We start from the raw sequence: 19,645 nt of genomic DNA, 5'->3' as shown, positions 1-19,645 counted from the left end.
TTTTATTTTCTAATCTAATCTTCCATGTAGGTGATGTACTGCTTTCTTTTTTGACAGGTCCACTGATCTTATATCCGAGCTCTTGTGTTGTTATTGTTGCTGCACTGTACATTAGTTGTTTTGTTTCTTGCAAATTATTGGTTGTTATTTCTGCAAGTGCAGCATTGACATCTTTTAATGCCTGAGCAAGTTGTTTTTTGGCAACTGTTTTTAGAGCTGGAAGTCGAACCCTGGTGGTTGTTTGGTTCATGCGCTCAGTTATTTTTTGCTTCAGTTCTTGTTGCTTTTCTGTTAAACAGCATTCGGGTTTTTGAGGTGACGGCAAAGGGGCGGTTGCCTGGTTTTGATTTTGAAACAGTTCAGTAATAGTGGCATCCTCGATTTCCAACAGCTCCTCCACCTGTGCCTGAGCAACTTCTTTAACTGGTGGTAATTCTTCTTGGTAAATCTTTAGCCTGTGTTGCTCTTTGCAGTTTTTCCAGCTCAACTCCTGTGAATACTTTATTTCTTATTATGAATCTTCTCTGGTCTGCTAGCCTTTGTTCTGTTATTTCTGTATCTGGATGCTTCTCTTTCCAGATTTGGTACATTCTTTTTAAATAACCTCTTCTAGTTGGACTAGACTTGTAATAGCAGATCATTATTTCCTTGTTGGCATTTTCCGTTTTTTTTTTCGGTTAAGCGACGTTTCTTCCAGTAACCTTGCAGTCTCCAGCCCTGGTTGCTCAACTGAAGATCCTGAGTCCTGTTGCCCACTTGTCACCAGATGTCCAGGGACTATAGCACCTGGCACGGTCCTTGTTGACCCGGGTGACAACCGATCCGGTATAGATTTATTAAAGTTACATCTCACCATATTGTTGATGGGAGAGACACTCTTTGTCTGGCTCCTCTGGTGAGACCTGTCCAGTATGGTTGGGCCTCTGGCATAGCTCTCACCTTCCTGAGAGCACACAAGCCCCACAACCACGCCAAGGTATTATTATTATTATTATTATTATTATTATTATTATTATTATTCCTTTGAAATCTGGATGGTAGAAGGCACCCATTGGGGCATTACCACCTGACCCACTCTTCTGCCCTCAATGCCCTTTTCTGCCCCAAAGATGCGCAAACTTCAGAAATTCTTTTAAAATGAACCCTTTCCCCAATTCCTTTGGAATCTGGGTGGTAGCAGGCACCCATTGGTGCACTACCACCTGACCCACTGTGGCACTCCTTGGAGGCACCCACAGGCAGAAGTGGGCACTGACTGTCCCCATTGTCCCATACGGTGGATGCAGTACACATCATCAACAACTACAGCAGAGCTTTGCAAAGAACAAGTTTTCCAAAGGTCACACACATCCACTGTGTCACTTGCCACATCCACTGTGCCCCCCACCCCCGAAATGCAATTGATCTACACACAACAGTGTGAAACAACCACAATGAAATGCACTGCACCATGCGCACCCTCCCAATTCAGGGTAACAGCTAACAGCAGCAGCCAGCAACAAGCAAGCAAGCAAGTGTGATGTCACAGATGCAGCAGAATAGGACAGCAGACTAGGGCCAACAACAGCATCAAATGTTCCCTGCCCTCCCTCCCGCAAGCATTTCATCAACTAGCAATACACAACTACATATGTGGCACCTGGCCATAAAAGCGGGTTAAGTAAGGACGCAAAACAACATTCTGCCAGTGGAACTGAAAGGTTTCCCCCCTCCCTCCCACCTACACAAATAGAAGAGTGATGATGACAACAATGGCATGCAATTCCCCCCCCCTTTTTTTTTTTTACATTTCTGCAACAGATCGGAGCCTGTGGCACCAGCACAACCTATTGTAGATGCAGGCAATCTTTGAATAAAAATGCTGATGATGCTACAAGTCACAATCTGACCCAATCTGCATGGCAAAGAAGTCCACACACAGAGAGAGAAGAGAACCTGTCCTGTGCCCATCCATGAGGTCTCCAAAACACAGGCACAACAACAAGCCAAACCAAGGCATTTGAAATGCATAATATATATACTGCTAGACTTGAGATTATGTAGGGACATAGTATACCTGTGTGTGCATGCTCTGCAAAAGTGTTAGTGGGTTTAGGGTTGAAATTTTGGCCATGGCCTATGTGCTCTCTAAGTCTGTGTGACAGACATTTGTGAGGGCACCAGCACCAAGCTCATCCTTGGCCACGGCTGGGGGTAGGTGGGTGCATGTGTGTATGTGCTGCTGCCCTTCCATGGGTGGAAAAAAGCAAAGCCAAGTCTCAGACAACAAACATTAAAGAGACAAGTGAAAGCCACATTACAAAACAAAAATGCATGAACAGCAACTCATCGTCATCACATCATTAGCAAGCATCATATTCTTATCACATTGAAATTCATCATTTTCATTTCGGCATCATTTCAAAATAGTCAATGAAAGCAATTCTTTCATATCAGCATCATGTATGCATCTTCCAAAACCCTCCCTCCTGCCTCCACCCCCAACCACAGCCTCTGTGGATGGGTGGTGATGCTGGGCCATCGTGGCGCCAAGCCAGGACGCGCCACCCACCTCCATCATGGGCCTCGTGGTTTCATGCATGTTTGAAACAAATCAAACAAGCACTTTTCAACATTAAAGGGAAACAAAGCAAACCCTCCCTGACAGTGTGCTCCCCTCGTGTGTGTGTGTGTGTGTGTGTGTGTGTGTGTGTAGTTTGACGTAAGCATGTGTGAGACATAGCATCCCAGAAATGTTCCTGTGCCTGCACACACAGAAGTCTGCCTCCGTGATGGATGGTGTGCCGCGTCTGCCTTCCGGCCCTCAGGACTGGGCAAGCAGGTGCTCCGGCAAGAGGGAGGGATCCACAGATGTATGCTGCTGAGAGTGACTACAACTCCCATTGTCCCTAGTCTCGATGGTGGCCAGCCATTGCAACAGTGGGGAATGGGAGTTGTAGCCTCTCTCAGCAACATCTGGGAGATCCCCTCACTGATATTATTATTATTATTATTATTATTATTATTATTATTATTATTATTATTACATTTCTATCCCACTCTTCCTCCAAGGAGCCCGGAGCGGTGTACTACATACTTGAGTTTCTCCTCACAACAACCCTGTGAAGTAGGTTAGACTGAGAGAGAAGTGGCTGGCCCAGAGCCACCCAGCAAGTCTCATGGCTGGATGGGGATTTGAACTCGGGTCTCCCCGGTCCTAGTCCAGCACTCTAACCACTACACCACGCTGGCTCTCTGCTGGCTCTCTTTCTGATGCAGGGAGTACTCACTTGTCCTAGCCCTGAGTGCCAGCACAGCAGCAGTGCCCCATCTCACTATTCTTGGGCTAGCAGTGCAGCGGTGCCTGTGTGCGTGTCTGGATGTATCAGCAGCAGTAAAGGGCAGAGACTGTGACACATCTTGGTCGGGATGAGCTGCTGTGGCATGGGAGGCGCTGCATGGGGTGTGTGTGATGCGATTCACTCACCCTCCACAACCAGCTCAGGGTAGGCCAGCAGGGGGAAGTTGGCCTTCAAGAAGACCAGCTGCTCGACCAACTCAGCATCCAGGTGTGAGCGTAGAGGGGTCACCACGTCCCTAGCCATGGAGAATAACCTCTTGCTCAAGACACTGGTTTGCGGGCATGAGAGGAACCAGCCAGCCACGGTTGCCAAGTCCGGCCAGACATGGCTACGCATTGCCCAAAACTGGCCCGGCTCTGGCTCCCTGCCTTCCGTCAGCTCCTGCAGGTAGAGCAGAACAGACTGCTCAGCATGGTTTCAGGGAGCGGCAGGCTCCTCCTGTCCCCCTGGCAAGACATCAAAGAAACCCTCTGTGAACCACCGGGCAGCAGAATGCGGAGGTGGCACTGGCCACTCCATTGGTGCCACTGCCAGAGAAACCACGCTGCTGCACTGGGAACAAGTGGTGGCGGCACCAATGCTGCTGGGGGTGGAATACACACTGCTAGGCTGCGCACCAGCCCCCTCCTCTTGGCCATCGTCTGCATCTAGCCTCATCTCCTCTGCATGCCTGACTGCTCGACCAGAAGGTCCCTCTACCTGGGGAGTTGGACAGGGGTGACAGCTCTGCCATTCATTCGTTGGGTCGCAGATACATGCCAGGACATGCCATGCAGCTGCACCCAAAGGTGTTGTGTGCTGTTCCACTACCCCAGACCTCAGCTGACCTGCCAAGGCGACTGTGTCCCCAGTGCTTAGAGTGGCCTGGAGATCACCCATGGTCTTCTCACGTGCAAAGCCTGGCTCAGTGTAGCTGCCTCAGTACACAAGCTGTTTGTGGCAGCATAGAATGGCTCGAGTACTAAGTCCAGCTCGGAAATTAGCTTCCAGTCCTCAGTGGACAGGTCACACACATCCAAGCCACGATGCCTTGCCAGGCTGTGGATGGCTCCCTTTTGCTCCTGCAGGACTGTAGCAAGAAAAAGGCGGAGTTCCATGTGGTAGGAACATCCTGGGGGATCAGATGTTCAGGCAGGCCCAGCTCAATCTGCCTCACCTTGAGCAGGAGCCTTGCTTTTTCACTACAGTGGAAGTGGCCAGCAATCTTGCAGCACTGATCCACAAGAGCAGCCATGGAAGCAGCAGGTTCTGGGGCGAAAAGTAAACCTTACCTCTGCTGGTGCTTACCTCACCTCCTTAAGCCCAAGCGCATCCTACACCACCAGGTTCAAAATGTGTGCAACACAAGCAATGTGCAGAAATTGACCCTGCCTGGCCGCCTTACTAATGTTGGCTGCATTGTCGGTAAACATGAAGCCTCGGCAGAGGTTTGGCTCCCCGGCTAGCCAAGTCCCCACCTGTCGATCCATGATCAACTCATCCGACCTGTGGTCTGTGTCCATCACCTCCACATGCAACACTGCCCAAGAAGGCTTGCCTGCATGGGAGGAGATGGATACAGCTGCAGCGGAGCCAATGTCCCCTCACCCTCATGCCCCCCACCAGTGGGCTCTCAGGGACATGAAGGCAGTGTGCAGCCTGCTGCGGCTCATCCAGAGGTCCCCAGTGAAGTGCACACTGGTGCTGGGCCCAGCTGCACGCATCCGGGCCAACACAGCCTCCTTGCATGCATGGTACGAGGAGGGCACCACCTTCCTACTGAAGATGGTGTGTGAGCGGATTATGTACTCTGGGGCAAGCAGCTGGAGAGCAGATGGCGGAAGCCGACATTCTCCATGATATTAAAAGGCTGATTATCCAAAGCCATCATCTCCCCAATGGCCCGGGTTATGAGATATGGTTTGGAGTGATCAGACCGCTTCCCCAGAGGCTGCACCCACCTCTCAGTCAACTTTTCCTGCCTAGGAGCAGGAGCCACTGACTGCTTGATGCTCGTGCTAGAGGATGCACTTGGCCTAGTGCCATTGCCAGTAGAGGTTTGGACCCCCGGGTGCCACCACTGCAGGTGCAACAGCAGACCCGACATGCTGAAGTGCTTCGGGTCCTTGCCCCTGCTAACAAGTGCCTTGCAGTGGGTGCAGGCAGCATGGCTGGGATCACCAGGACAAAGCTCAAAATGATCCCACACCACACTGCTGGACTCTCCTGCGACACGGTGCCACTTGGGTGGTGGCACTTCTGCTGGTTCCTTCTGGGGCACGCCGCCACCACTGCCCTCAGAGCTGGCCTGGGAAATCCCAGGGACAGGAAATACAGGGGCCTCCTCCTGGGCCTCCTCAGATGCAACCTTGGGGCCCCACCAGTCCCCACAGAGACCAGTGGAGAGGGCGGCAAGGTGGATCTGGCTGGACTGGCAGCTGGCTCCACCTGCACCCCCTCCACATCTGCCATGGCTCTCCCCGCTAACTGCTGCCCAGCTGCAGGCTCTGGCGTAGGGCCAGGCAGACGAGAGAAGTCCAGCCTGTGCACCAAAGCAGGGGTGGGCGTGACTCGGGGAATAGGCCCCTGTCACTGCCCCCCACCATGGCCAGCAAGAAAACCCTCCCCCTACCTGGCACTCTTCTGCCCCTCCCAGCCATCTCTTTTGGGGCTTCTTTTTAAAACGCTGACTTAAAAAAAGTTTCTTGAAAGAATTTGGGGGCAAGGGGCAGGAGTGAGGTGAGTGTCTCAGGGAAGGGGACACTCAGTTGGGAGAAGGGCCAAGAACAGGGGCTGGACTGACTTCAGTGGAGTGTGCACCCTGCAGTTGGGGGTGAGGTGGATGGTAAGGGAGGAGGCTAGAGTCTGTACCCACTCAGAGCCTGTAGGCTGCTGGGCTGGGCACTAGAGAGTGAACAGACACAATAGGCTGCTGTTGCTGGACTACTGGCCCGGGGTGATGGCTGACTGAAGGCTTTGCTTGTTTAAAGCAAAGTTGCAGGTGGGGGTACATGGTAAATGGGCGCAGTGAGGAGGCGGGAGTGTGTGCCCACTCAGAACCTGTAGGCTGCTGGGCAGAGAATATTAATACTAATATATATTATGGGCACAGAGGGCTGGAGGACAGGCTTCTGTTTTTTTAAAAAATATCAATTCCAGGGGTGTGTGTGTGTGTGTGTGTGTGTAATTGGTACTACTCACTCAGTCTAAGGCTTCACCCAAGTTGCATCCAGTATTCGATTTCTGTGGTCTGGTCTCTGAGAGTCTACTCTTTCTTCTTCAATCTTCTTCAGTACTCAGATGGGGCTGGGGGGCTGGGGCAAAAGCCTGGAAAATCTGGAGGGAAACGGGGTGGCTGGCTGTCCAGGTGGCCAGTGGCCGCAGGCATTCTGGAACTGGCAGCTGGCATAGAAAGGCAGTGATTCTCTAAGCAGCAGGAAGGGGGTGAAAAAAGAATCAGATAGAATTCTCTTTTCTTCTCTAGAATTCTCTTTTTCTCTACAAAAAAGCAATGAATGTAGCAGAGAATCCACCCGAGGCTGGCACAGGCACTGGCAGGCTGGGTGGCACTGGCAAGGCTGGCAAGGCAGAACAATAGGCAGCAAAGCAAAGCAAAGCTCTATCTCACTCTCTCTCTTCTCCCACGAGGCAGAAAGGTAGAATGGTGGCTGCTACATCTTTAAATCTCTTTGAAATCCCTCCTTGAACTCCTCTCACCTTTGCTGCTTCTTTGACCTTCCCCTGGCCAATGCAGGGTCATTTAGCACTTGCAAGAGCCAAAAGATCAAATCTGGAACAAGGAGACAATTGTCAGCAGATCAGCCCATGCTTTTGTTTACCAATCTGAAGCCTGGAAGGGTGGGAAATTCAAATCAATGTCAAACACAAAATGGAGACCACACACAGAGATCGCCACAAAATGGAGGTCTGAAACAACAAAACCTTCGGCTCCGAAATTCGGGCAATTTGTTTTGGAGCTGAATCTTTTCGGGATTATCTCCATTGCTGCCATGAGGCTTTGGAACACACTTCCTGCTGAAATAAGAGTCTCCCCATCTCTTACAACTTTTAAAATGGCAGTCAAGACGCATTTGTTCACCCAGGCTTTTAATTAGATACTGTTTTAATTGTTTTAATTGTGTTTTAATAGTTTTAACTTTTTAATTTTAATTGTTGAAATGTTTTAATCTTTTATTGGCTGTTTTTATTGTTTTGTAAGCCGCCCAGAGAACTTGCATTTTGGGTGGTATAGAAATGTATTAAATAAATACAACCCTACAGAGCATGTCATCAGCATCTGGAATTTCTGGGCAATCTTGGTTAAACTGCTACAGTTAACCAGCATTTTACTGGGATCGCTAACCAGGATTGGATCCTGCATTCCCAGTTAAATGCTGGTTAACTGCAGTTATTTAACTGGGATTGCCAAGAACTTTCACGCTCTCACAACATGATTGGCATGCAGCTTGCCAATCACAATTCTTCTTTCACTGTGATTGTTCTGGAAGTTAGAATGCTGCCTGTAAATAGGCTTGATATTTGCTGAAAATATAATGGTCTGGGGGATGGGGTTAATTAGACAAGAAGGTGAGAGATTATCATTGGGGCACCATTAGGCAAGGGCCTGGGAACCCAGGTCAGTATGCATACTCTTCTAGAGGGCCCCATGATATTTCCCAAGGTAAAGGGGGACCTCTTTTATATTTATGGAATGGCATGGCCTAGATTTCTGAAATTTGGTAAATATCTAGGACAGATTATAAGGACTCTGTGTATTTATTTAGAAGATGATTGGTCAATCTATTGATTTTTAATGATTTTTATTTTTTATTTTTTGAATTTAAAAAAACACCAAAAAAGTTCAGGAAGTGGCTTGTCTTGGGTCAGAAAACTACAAAAACCTTTGGAACTGAAGGCCACCCCCCCCCCCCCGGCTATCATTCCATCCTGAAGTAGAAGAATCTGCCCATTGCCTTCATAGAAACGGGTAAATATCACATCAGGCCATTTTCACCCCACCCCCACCCCCCTTTATATTTCCAGAATAGCTTGGTCTAGAGTTCTAAAATTGGGCACAGATGTAGGACAGGTTAGCAGGACACTCTGTCTTGATCTAGAAGGAGATTGGTCAATCCTTTGATTTTTAATTTTTTTTTTAATTTAGAAAACTTTTTAAAAGTCCTATTAATGGCTGTTTCATGGTAGAAAATTACAAACAACAACAACAAACAAACCCTGGAACTAACACCATAATTTCACCCCCATGTGAAGGATTCTGCCCTTTGCCTTCATAAAAAGGTGCACTATCCCCTGCCCTTTTGCTCAACCCTTTACATTTCCAGAATGGCTGAGCTTGGAGTTCTGAAACTGGGCACACATGTAGCCCAAGCTGGCAGGGTTCTGTGTATTTATATTTTAAGGAAATCAGTCAATCATATTATTTTTTTAAATAAATTTTCCCTACTACAGTAAAGCTGCCAGAAATAGTTATCTCTATCCATAGAATACTTCACATCAAGTGAAAGTGGTTACCTCTATAACTGTTACATCTGAATAAACGAATAACTTTTTAAAACAAATGCACTGTGCTCAAGTTGGTTTGTGATCCAAAAGGTCTGCACAAGAACTGTGAAGGAAGGGGCATGTGTTGTAGCTTTAATTTATTTTCCTTAAAATGCACTATATGTCCAAGTTGGTTTTCTTCTTGAACTGTGCAGCAAGGAACACATGTTGTGTCCCAGTTAGTTTGTGAATGGTCAAGAAGCTGTGTGAATCAATTGGGGCTTGCTTGCTGGCTTGCTTATTTATTTATGTATTTAGAATATTTATACCCCGCCCCTCCAATACACTACTGCTGGGGTGGCTCACAACAACCTAGGCTTGTTTTGTTTTGTTTTGCAAATGCATTCTGGCCCAGATCTGTGGGTTTGTGGTGAATGATCAAGAGGATGTATAAATTCTTTGGGGTTTGTGTAGTCTTCCCCACCCTGCAAATGCACTCTGGCCCAGACCTGTGGGTTGTGGAGAAATGTAAATATATGGAAAGGATGCTTTTTTTGCCGATGTGTGTGTGGCGGGGGGAGGTAAGCTCATTAGGTCCAGGACCCAAAATTACCTTGCAGCACCTCTGATTATCATTCTTACTTACTGCCATTCAAGCAAGGACAATAATTCCTCCTCTTCCTGCCTCATTTTATGCCAAAGTTCGATAAAAGAGTTAATAATTAAAAGAGTTTGGGATGATGATGACTGAAGCAGCGTACTCAGAAAAGAGGGATGTCATCCCTTCTTTTGACATAACAGAATGGCACAGGCTATAGCTGCATGCCTTACTTTTGTCATTACCCCCCCCCCCGCCTTTTAGTGTGACATTGGTTTAAGCTCAAAAGTCAGTATTCTGCTATCAGCTGTAAGCTGTGTGTGAAGAATTATAAAAGGGATTTAACTAGGAAGCATAACTCATAAGGAACGGAATCTGCATTTAATTCACTAAGCACACATGTTTACCTGACCTTTTAAAAAGGAATTAAAACACTTTCATTGCATGCTCTGGGCAATTGGTGTTACCAAAGTGATTAAAGAAAGAAATGAAACCATTTCTTGTGAGTGGCCTGGAATGAGAGAGAATCCATTAAATTTAAATATTGTTTCCTATCACATTCATTGCTGCATATGCCTCAGAGTGAAATTTTTAAAAATGTGCTAGAGCTGAAATCCCCAAGAGGTTTAGGGATATGATGAGCACTATGCTCAATTACTGGATAAAATATGATGCCATCTTTGGTTTGTTGTCAAGAGAAGAGGGATTTAAGGAACTAGTTGTATACCAGTTTTACTTGCTATGGAAGCCTGGGAATTCTTATAAAAGATTCCCGGCTCACTCACAAAACTACAGTACCAAGACTACTTAGGTCTGGTTCACACACAAATGTATGTCGCTTGGTTTCTCTGTGCCTGATTACTGTCTGTGGACTGAGGCGTATCTAGGGAAAATAGCGCCTAGGGCAAGCATGGAAATTGTGCTCCCTGTCCAAACATCTGACACCCATCTTTCAGATAACTTTACCATAATATCAGCTCAAAAATACAAGTCAAGCTCGTTAATCTTTTAATATTTCAAAAACTATTTAGCAGTGGATGTAGCCAGACCAAAAAACGCTGGAAAACTACAAATTTCAGTATGCTGGGGTTCATGAAACACCCAAATACTATCTGGAGGTTCATGCTGGTCACTGACCGAAATAAAGAGATTATGTGGAGGTGTACTTGGAAAACTAAACAGAAGTGCCTGTCTAATTCTCTACTATGCATTGTAGCATTACTATTACATCAGTTTTAAAAATAAATGGAGAATTTGACTGTTCCCAGATACTCTAAAAATAATTAAAGGATATGCAGAGTAAACTGTGTCACTGCTTGGAATATATTCTAGTATTTCAGAAAGACAGTTAAAATGAGAGAAAGAGAGCAAGAAACTCCCAGTGGGCCTTAATACTAAGGATTTCACACTGATTCAAAGACAAACTCGCCATTAATAGTCATATTATTAAGACATCACATTTAACTCACTTATCACAAGAATCAAAGTAAGAGCAAATGAATACAATCCTAGCTCATAAGCTTCAGCTCAGTATTCACAAGCCCTGATTCTTTGTACATAGTGCCAAACTAAATATGTGTACAGTGACTTATATTAAATTTTTTTAAAAATTTTTTTTACCTGTAGGCCCTTTGGGGGGCTTCCTCGAGGCTGGGGGGAGGGTCTGCAAAGTTTTCCCCTCCCCCCACTGACCTCTAGGGCCTTGAAATGGACCGTTTGAACGTGTGCTGTGGCCATTTTTTAAAAATAAATTTTGTTTTAAAAAATGGCCACTGAAAACAAAATGGCTGCTGCACATGCTCAAATGGCTTCTGAGAGGCCTGGCATGGCCTCACAGAGGTCATTTGAGCATGCACGGTGGCCATTTTGTTTTCAGCAGCCATTTAAAAAAAATTTAAATTAAAAAAATGGTGCCCCCCTTCAAGTGACACCCGGGGCACATGCCCTGCCTGCCTCACCCTAGATATGCCCCTGTCTGTGGATGACTCGCATAAATGCACTCTTGAAAAATACAGAGTCCATCCAACCTGCATGCCTACCATGTAAATAAAAATGAGGTTGCATGTGTCCATCCTTGCCCACCCGCCACATGGTTAGGTCCTGCATACTCATGAGGAGGCACAATATTCAAACCACCCTAATAACTCAGTGCCCCTAACCACTACTTAAAAGTAGTATTAGAACTCAGAACTGAAACCTGAAATTGTGTCCGTCTTGCCCTCAGAAAGGTCACTGCATATTTCTAGAGTGAGAAAGGGATTTCCTGCTCAGATTTGCCAGTCTTGTATGTGCATGTGGATATTAAAAGATTTCAAAATCAGAAGTTGGATATCTGAACTGGGAATTGATTTTCTGTTTGTGACACAGCAGATCCCACCTTTTGGCAAACCTGTATGTGACTCACAGACGTCAGTCATGAGATCTGGGTTTCAGCCACACACAAAAGGTGGCGGGTAGCTTTTGAAACTCAAATATCAGATTTCTCAGCTCATAAAATACTAGATCCTCCAAGGAAATATATTTGCATATGATGTCCTGATGGGGATGAGAGATATGTTAGTCATTCCCAAGGACCTGGGATGGCTGAATTTTATTATCAGTGTTGTTGCTGCTGTTATTATAGATATCATCACAGAATATAGGCTGTTCCCAGTAAAGTTGCTTTTTGTAATTGGCTGATGGTGATTTCTGTGGCCCCTATGGTGCTGAGGCGCTCTTCAAGGTGTTTTGGAATTGCACCTAGGGCACCAATTACCACTGGGATTATTTTGGTCTTTTTCTGCCACAGCTTTTCAATTTCAATTTGTAGATCTTTGTATTTGGTGATTTTTCTATTTCTTTTTCTTCTTTTCTGCTATCCCCTGGTATTGCTGTGTCGATTATTTTAACTTGTTTTTCTTTCTTCTCGACTACAGTTATATCTGGTGTATTGTGTGGCAGATGCTTGTCTGTTTGTAGTCGGAAGTCCCATAATATTTTTGCATCTTCATTTTCTTCAACTTCCACAATTTTCTGGTCCCACCAATTTTTGGCTAAAGGTAGCTTGTATTTTTTGCAGATGTTCCAGTGTATCATCCCTGCTACCTTGTCATGCCTTTCTTTGTAGTCAGTCCGTGAGATCTTTTTACAACAGCTGATTAGGTGGTCCACTGTTTCATCTGCTTTTTACAAATGTGGCACTTGCTGTTTGTGGTAGATTTTTTGACTTTTGTTCTTATTGCATTTGTTCTTAGTCCCTGTTGTTGTTGTTGTTGTTTAAAAAACTCTTAACACACTTTCATGAGCCTGCCTCTCATGAAACATTCCATAGAATGTTTAAGGTGTGAAATGATTACTTTAATCCCTTTTAGTTATGGTTAATATTATGTATTTTGTAGACTTCAGTTGTAGCCAGTATTCAGTGTGACCGAACTGGGAGGAGTTGGAGCCAGATACTTCCTTCCAAACTTGGAATAAGCTGTTTGATCAAAAACAAAAAAACCCAAACTCTACTCCAGAAAAACAACAACAAAGTTTAAGAATGTCTCTCTAAGGGCTGCTGGTTCAGACAATATTTTATCTGCCAGCCCAACACCATGGGATAAGGACATGTGCCCAAATGCTTGTTTCCTATTTGGGCCATGTGCAGAGGAGTGATTCATTCCCCAAAGGATAAGTGTGCAGTAGCCCTTCACAACAAGATGGGGAGTCCTGGTGAAGTCAGGGTTATCCCATGGAGTCAGGCTGGCAAATGAAACATGGTCAGAACTCAGTCAAAGTCAAAGTCATGAAGCTCTGTCCGGGCTGTACCACCGAAGATTACAGAAGCTCACCTGCTTGTCTATTGAATCCTTCTCCATGTTTTTAACAAGTTGTTCTGGTAAGAACTAATCTGCCTAGTTTCCTTTCACTATAATTCTAATTGATAATTACCATCCTTACAAGTTTAGCCCACTTGCGCCTCAAACATTTACACATTCCCCATCTTGATGAATTTACACATTTACCAAATGACACCATTGAGGTGCCCCTATGTGTCCCTACAACTGTACCCTATTTGGTTCATACTGGTCCAGGCATTGCGAAGTTGATAGTGGCAGGGAGACACAGACACGTGGGTACAGACATACACACCAAATGCCGGATGATTTCGTAAGCTTTCAAGCACTTTTAGGGAAATGGGACCGGGAACTTTAAGAAAAAGGAGATCGGGTCCTTACCTGCTCTCCACCGCTCTATGTAGCTTCCTGCTGGGGCAGCGTGCATCCCAATAACCTTGGCAGTGTGCCAGCACACACATGCTGTCTGTTCATGCGCAGATGCCATGTGCGTGCTGGCTCAGTGCTGAGGGTTATTGAGATGCACACTGTCCTAGTTGGAAGCTGCATGGAGCGGTGGAGAGCAGATAAAGACCTGCTCTCCTTTTTCTTAAAGTTCCTAGTCCCATTTCCCTAAAAGTTCTTGAACCGTGGTTTGTGCACATCCCTCACCTACAGTTGCAATCTGAAGTGATACACCCAGACAGTTTTATCAACTAGTCACCAAACCTAAGGTGCATTCTCAACAAGTTTAGTTCTCGATTAACTATTTTTTCCTTTTTTGAGTGCACAACCATCCACCTGCATTAAATCAATGTGGGCATCAGGTCAAACCTTTTAGAAGTGTCTCAGACATCTATGATGCTCCCATACCAGTTGTATGGCAAACTGTATGCACATAGGGTCTAGAAAACATCCAGATCAGTGCCTGTAGGTCAGGTTAGGGCCTGCCTCTGTGATCCCACTTCCTTCATTACACACATGCAACCACCCTGGATCGAACATCTGCACCAGTCTTGCATGTAACACAACTGTGCCTGGTTTCATGTATCAAATGTTGGAGATTATACTGATATACTTCCTCATACTATCTGAGATTTAATCTCAGTACTGTGTGTTCCTAAGCATATCAGTATCTCATGCCTTACAGAGTACTGCAAAATGCATATGATTGCAGTTATTCAAAAGTAATGGGTTATGCCTTTATTAGGAATGACAAAATGGCATTGAACAAGCTTTCAGTGCATCAAATTGAGAGTTGACTGGAAAATTCTCCACAGAAAATTTTCAGCTCAAAATTAGGGGGCAAAACCATACCACCAGCTCACTTTCACACCACTGTACCTTGGGTTTTTTAAAAGGGAAATTCATAATTGCACAATGTTATGTGAGTATAATGCATGTGCATAGCATTGACCACCACAACACACACCTGTGAATTTTTCTTGTCTGTGCACATATACTTTGTTGCTTATAGTCACATCCCATGCCATTTAAAAGCCTACACAGAGTGGGACTGAGGAGAGGTCTATCAACGGCTTCTAGTTGGAGGGCTGAAGGCCATCTCCAGCCTCAAAGGCAGGATCCCTCTGAGTACTAGTTGCAGGGGAGTAACAGCAGGAGAGAGGGCATGCCCTCAACTCCTGCCTGTAGGCTTCCAGTGGCATCTGGTGGGCCACTGTGTGATACAGGATGCTGGACTAGATGGGCCTTGGGCCTGATCCAGCTAGGCTGTTCTTATGTTCTTATGACAAAATTCTCAGAATTGGGATTTTGACAGCACCATTGGAGAGTTCTATTCATTGGCGAAGACTGTGGGAAAGAGCAACGGAGTCTGTGGGATGTGTCTTTATCAGGGAGAGGAGAGATGGGTACCCTTGATCGGGGTGTGGGTTCCACAGGAGCCTGAGCTTTCACTTTATCCTTTCTGCGGAAAGGTTGTGGCCAGTAACCAAGAGTTGAAACTGATTTCCCCCCCAAAGTGAAACTCAAAAGAGGATTTCAAGGTTCATTCAGGGTGTATGAGTAGAAGAACAGGGCTAGAGAGTCCTGGCATCTCCAAGAAGGGAGTCCTGCCTGCAACCTTGGAGAGTCATCGCCAGTCAATGTAGACAATGCTGATCAGCATAAGGCAGCTTCCTATGTTCCTATGCATTTTCAGGCTGAGACCCATTTAAGAGATGGGGTGTGCTTTGCATTCCAAAGGTCCAAGGTTCAATCCCTGGCATCTCCAGGTAGGGCCGGGAAAGACTTCTACCTGCAACCTAGGAGAGCCACTGCCAGCCTGTGTAAACAATACTGAACTAAATGGAACAATGGTCAGACTCAGGATAAGGCAGCTTCCTATGTTCCCTATCAGGTGCCAAAACGTCTGGTTCCTTACCTGTATTCTACCTCCTACACTCCATTCCCTTCAAAGAGATATCAGTGGAATTTTCTGTGCTGGAAATTGTTCTCTCTTCCTGCCATCTTCCTTTACTCTCAGTCACCCCTCCATTCCCAGCTTCCTGGCCTCCCTTTCTGCATAAGAAGGAAAGGTCAGGAACTGGTTTTCAATTTTTTAATATCCTCTTATTTTTAATTTAAAAAATAAAATGGGGGGGGATCACAATTTCACACACCATCTTTTATAATTTCCATTTGAATTTAAATATGTATGTTTTGTTTGATGAAGCTGCCTTAAGTAATTCTGGTTTCTGCCTTCTGTAGTCATGGAATCCCTGCATGACATGTTAAAATTTAATTTGCACTGATGCTCTACCATTGGTACATCAACACAAAGATGATTTTATTAATTTGTTAAAATATTGCTCAGAAAAGGTCAGGAGCATTATTGAATTTTAAAGGTGCATATTGGATTAAGTACTAGCATACATACTTAAAATATGAATGAATTTCTTTGAAGAGATACTTATTGCTCTTTTTCACAGGGCAGTTGTGCCCCAACCTGACAACAGCTGCACTAATGAAGAAAGGAGGAAATTGTGCCTCAATGGAAGTAAAGAGGGGGTAAGAGAACACCTAGCTTCTTTAAATGAATGAACATCTCCAAAGCTAGATGAATTACATCCCAGAGCATGGAAGGAACTTGCAGAAGTGATCTCAGAGCCTCTCTATCTGCATTTGAGAATCCTGGAAAATGGCTGAGGTGCTGGAACACTGAAGACAATTAAATGTTGTCCCCCTAAAACAGATCTTAGAGCAAATTATTAAACATCTCTGAGCACTTAGAAAAGAATGCACTGAACAGTAGGAAACCAATAGTAGGAGTTTGTCAGCAATAAGTCATTCTTTTTTTTTTTTTTTAATAAAGAGTTACTAGTTTAGTAGATCATGGGGATGTCATGAACCTGGTACTGACATACTAACGAAATCCATACTGACACACGGAAGGAAAAGGTGATTTTCAACCATTTTCCCTTTACTCCACAATTCCCTGTGCCTCTCAAAAATATGGCCTTCAAGGTTGCAGGACTCTCATGGACATGGTTGCAGGATTCTCATGGACATGGTTGCAGTGGGAAGGGATATGGACCAAAATAATATCTTCCATCCATGAGTCTGTGAACGTATTCCCCACAGGCTGCTCCTATGTGGTATATCTGACACTGAAGCTGTTCACACAACCAAAAACTGGGGATGACAAGTGTCCTACCAAGGTCTGGAAGCTGTGCCCAAGATTTGGTTGTATGGGAGCAAACGGTGAGGTAGGACAGAACAGCTTTTCCTCCTACCTTGGTCAAATGCTGGGTATGAAAACTGCATTGTCCTACCCAGGTCCTGTCTCCCACACAATCACTTTTTCCTCCATCTACCTAGTTGTTTGCTCCCACACAACTGAAAACTGGTGTCACACATAGCTCTTAGACCTAGATAGGACATCTGTCCTATCCAGTTTTTGGTTGAGTGAACAGCCTCAGTGTATCTTGATTTCAGTAAACATTGGACATAGTCTCTCATGAGCTTCTTGTTGTCAAGAGGATAATATGTGTGCTAGATGTTACACTACTATTAGGTGGATTCACAGTAGCCTGAACATCCACACCCAATGGGTGCTCATTAATGGCTCCATGTCAGTCTTAAGGGATTTATTGAATGGAGCGCCACAGGACTGTATTCTGGGCCCTGTGCTCTTCAACATACTTATAAATAACTTGGATGAGGAAGCAGAGGGGACGCATATCAAATCTGCAGATGACACAAAACTAGGAGAACCAACAAGATGATGAGCCCAAACCAACAAGATGATGTTCAACAGAAACTAATGTAAAGTCTTGCATTTGGGCAAAAAGAGTTAAATGCACAAGTACAGAACAGGGGAGACCTGGCTTGGCAACAGCATATGTGAAAAGGATCTAGTTGTCTTAGTAGGCCGCAAGTTCAATATTCAAGTGTGATGCAGCTACTAGAAACCATATCCAGCCTTGAGATGCATTAACATAAGCATCATGTTTAGATCACAGTAAGTAATAGTGCCACTCCATTTGGCGTTTGTCAGATTTCACTTCGGAAACTGCCCAGTTCTAAGAAGGGAGGAGAGCTGGGCTTGTGGTAGCAAGCATGAATTGTCCCCTTTAAAGCTAAACAGGGTCCACCCTGGTTTGCATTTGAATGGGAGACTACATTTGAGCACTGCAAGATGTTCCTTTCAGGGGATGGGGCCACTCTGGGAAGAGCATAAGAACTTAAGAACAGCCCTGCTGGATCAGGCACAAGGCCCATCTAGCCCAGCATCCTGTTTCACACAGTAGCCCACCAGATGCCTCTGGGGAGGCCACAGGCAAGAGGTATGTGCATGCCCTCTCTCCTTCTGTTGCTCCCCTGCAACTGGTATTCAGAGGCATCCTGCCTGTTAGGCTGGAGGTGGCCCACAGCCACCAGACTGGTAGCCATCAATAGATTTGTCCTCCATGAATTTGTCTAAACCCCTTTTAAAGCCATCCAAGCTGGTGGACATCACCACATCCCATGGCAAAGAATTCCATGGATTAATTATGCCCTGTGTGAAAAAGTACTTCCTCTTGTTGGTCCTAAATTTTCTAACCTTCCGTTTCATGGGGTGACCCCTGGTTCTAGTGTTGTGAGAGAGGGAGAAAAACTTCTCTCTGTCCACCATCTTCACTCCATGCATCATTTTATATACTTAAATCATGTCTCCCCTTAGTCACCTCTTTTCCAAGGTAAAGAGCCCCAGATGCTGTAGCCTAGCCTCATAAGGAGGTGCTCCAGGCTCCTGATCATTTTGGTCGCCCTCTCCTGCACATTTTCCATTTCTACAAAGCACCTGCATGCTTGCGTGCAGAATGTTCCAAGTGTCCTCTCTGGCAGAATCTCCAAGATAGGGCTGAAAGAGACTCCTGCCTGCAATCTTGGAGAGCTGCTACCAGTCAATACAATAATAATCTTGGAGAGCTGCTACCAGACAATACAGAGCTAGATGGACCAATGGTCTGACTCAGTAGAAGGCAGCTCCCTATGTTCCTAAGGGCATTGATAAACTGGACTGGGTACAGAGGAGGGCAGCAAAGATGGTGAGAGGTCTGGAAACCTCTTGGGAACAGTTAAAGTAGCTGGGTAGGTTTACTCTGGACAGATAAGTCTAAGGGAAGATATGATAGATGTCTTCAAATACCGGAAGGGCTGTCACCTAGAAGAGGAAGCAAACCTGCCCTCTGTTGCTTCTGAGGGAAAGATTAGAAGCAATGGGTTGAAATGGCAGCTAGGCAGATTTAAGTGAGGCATTAGCAAGAATTTCTTAACTGCAAAAGCTGTTTGCCAGTGGGATAGTCTGCCTCATGAAGTGGTGACCCTCCTTTTTCAGAGGCTTTCAAACAGAGGCTAGATGGTCATCTGTCAGGGATACTATAGCAGGGTGTAGGACTAGAAGAACTTCCCACTTTAAAATTCCATGGTTGACATTCTCCACAGACCACCAGTGACAAAAGAGGTCTACAGGTCTGCAAGGAGTCTTCAGCATTCCACAGCAGATCAGGTGCGGAAGGAGATGGGGAGGAATTTTTGCATCTCTCCTCTCCCTCCAAATGCCCTTTCCACTTGTATAAATCTGTTCCTGAGGGCTGCTCAACCCTCTGCAATCTAATTAGAAATACTTGGGACTGAACCTGGAACCAAAGTATAGGCTTTGTCACTGTCCGTTGCCTAATGTCCTGTCATTATTCAAGTGTTGCAGGGGATTCAAATGTGTTTCCTCAACACTGATATGTTAAAGCACATATATGGTGCCATGTATGGTACACATGTTTTTACACTGCTGTGTTACTCTGTAATAGAAACTGAACATTATGAAAGAAACATGGCCCTATTTCCATGTTGATTGTGAAGATATTTTCCCATCTAAACGTGTGTGTGTGTGTGCACGCGCACCCACATAGACCCAGAGTCCAAATGCAGAGGTAGACAACCTTTGG

This window comes from Hemicordylus capensis, chromosome 4 (assembly GCF_027244095.1).
Source record: "Hemicordylus capensis ecotype Gifberg chromosome 4, rHemCap1.1.pri, whole genome shotgun sequence".
Classification (NCBI taxonomy): domain Eukaryota; kingdom Metazoa; phylum Chordata; class Lepidosauria; order Squamata; family Cordylidae; genus Hemicordylus; species Hemicordylus capensis.
The sequence above is the reverse complement of the archived record's forward strand: the minus strand, read 5'-3'. Positions refer to the sequence as shown.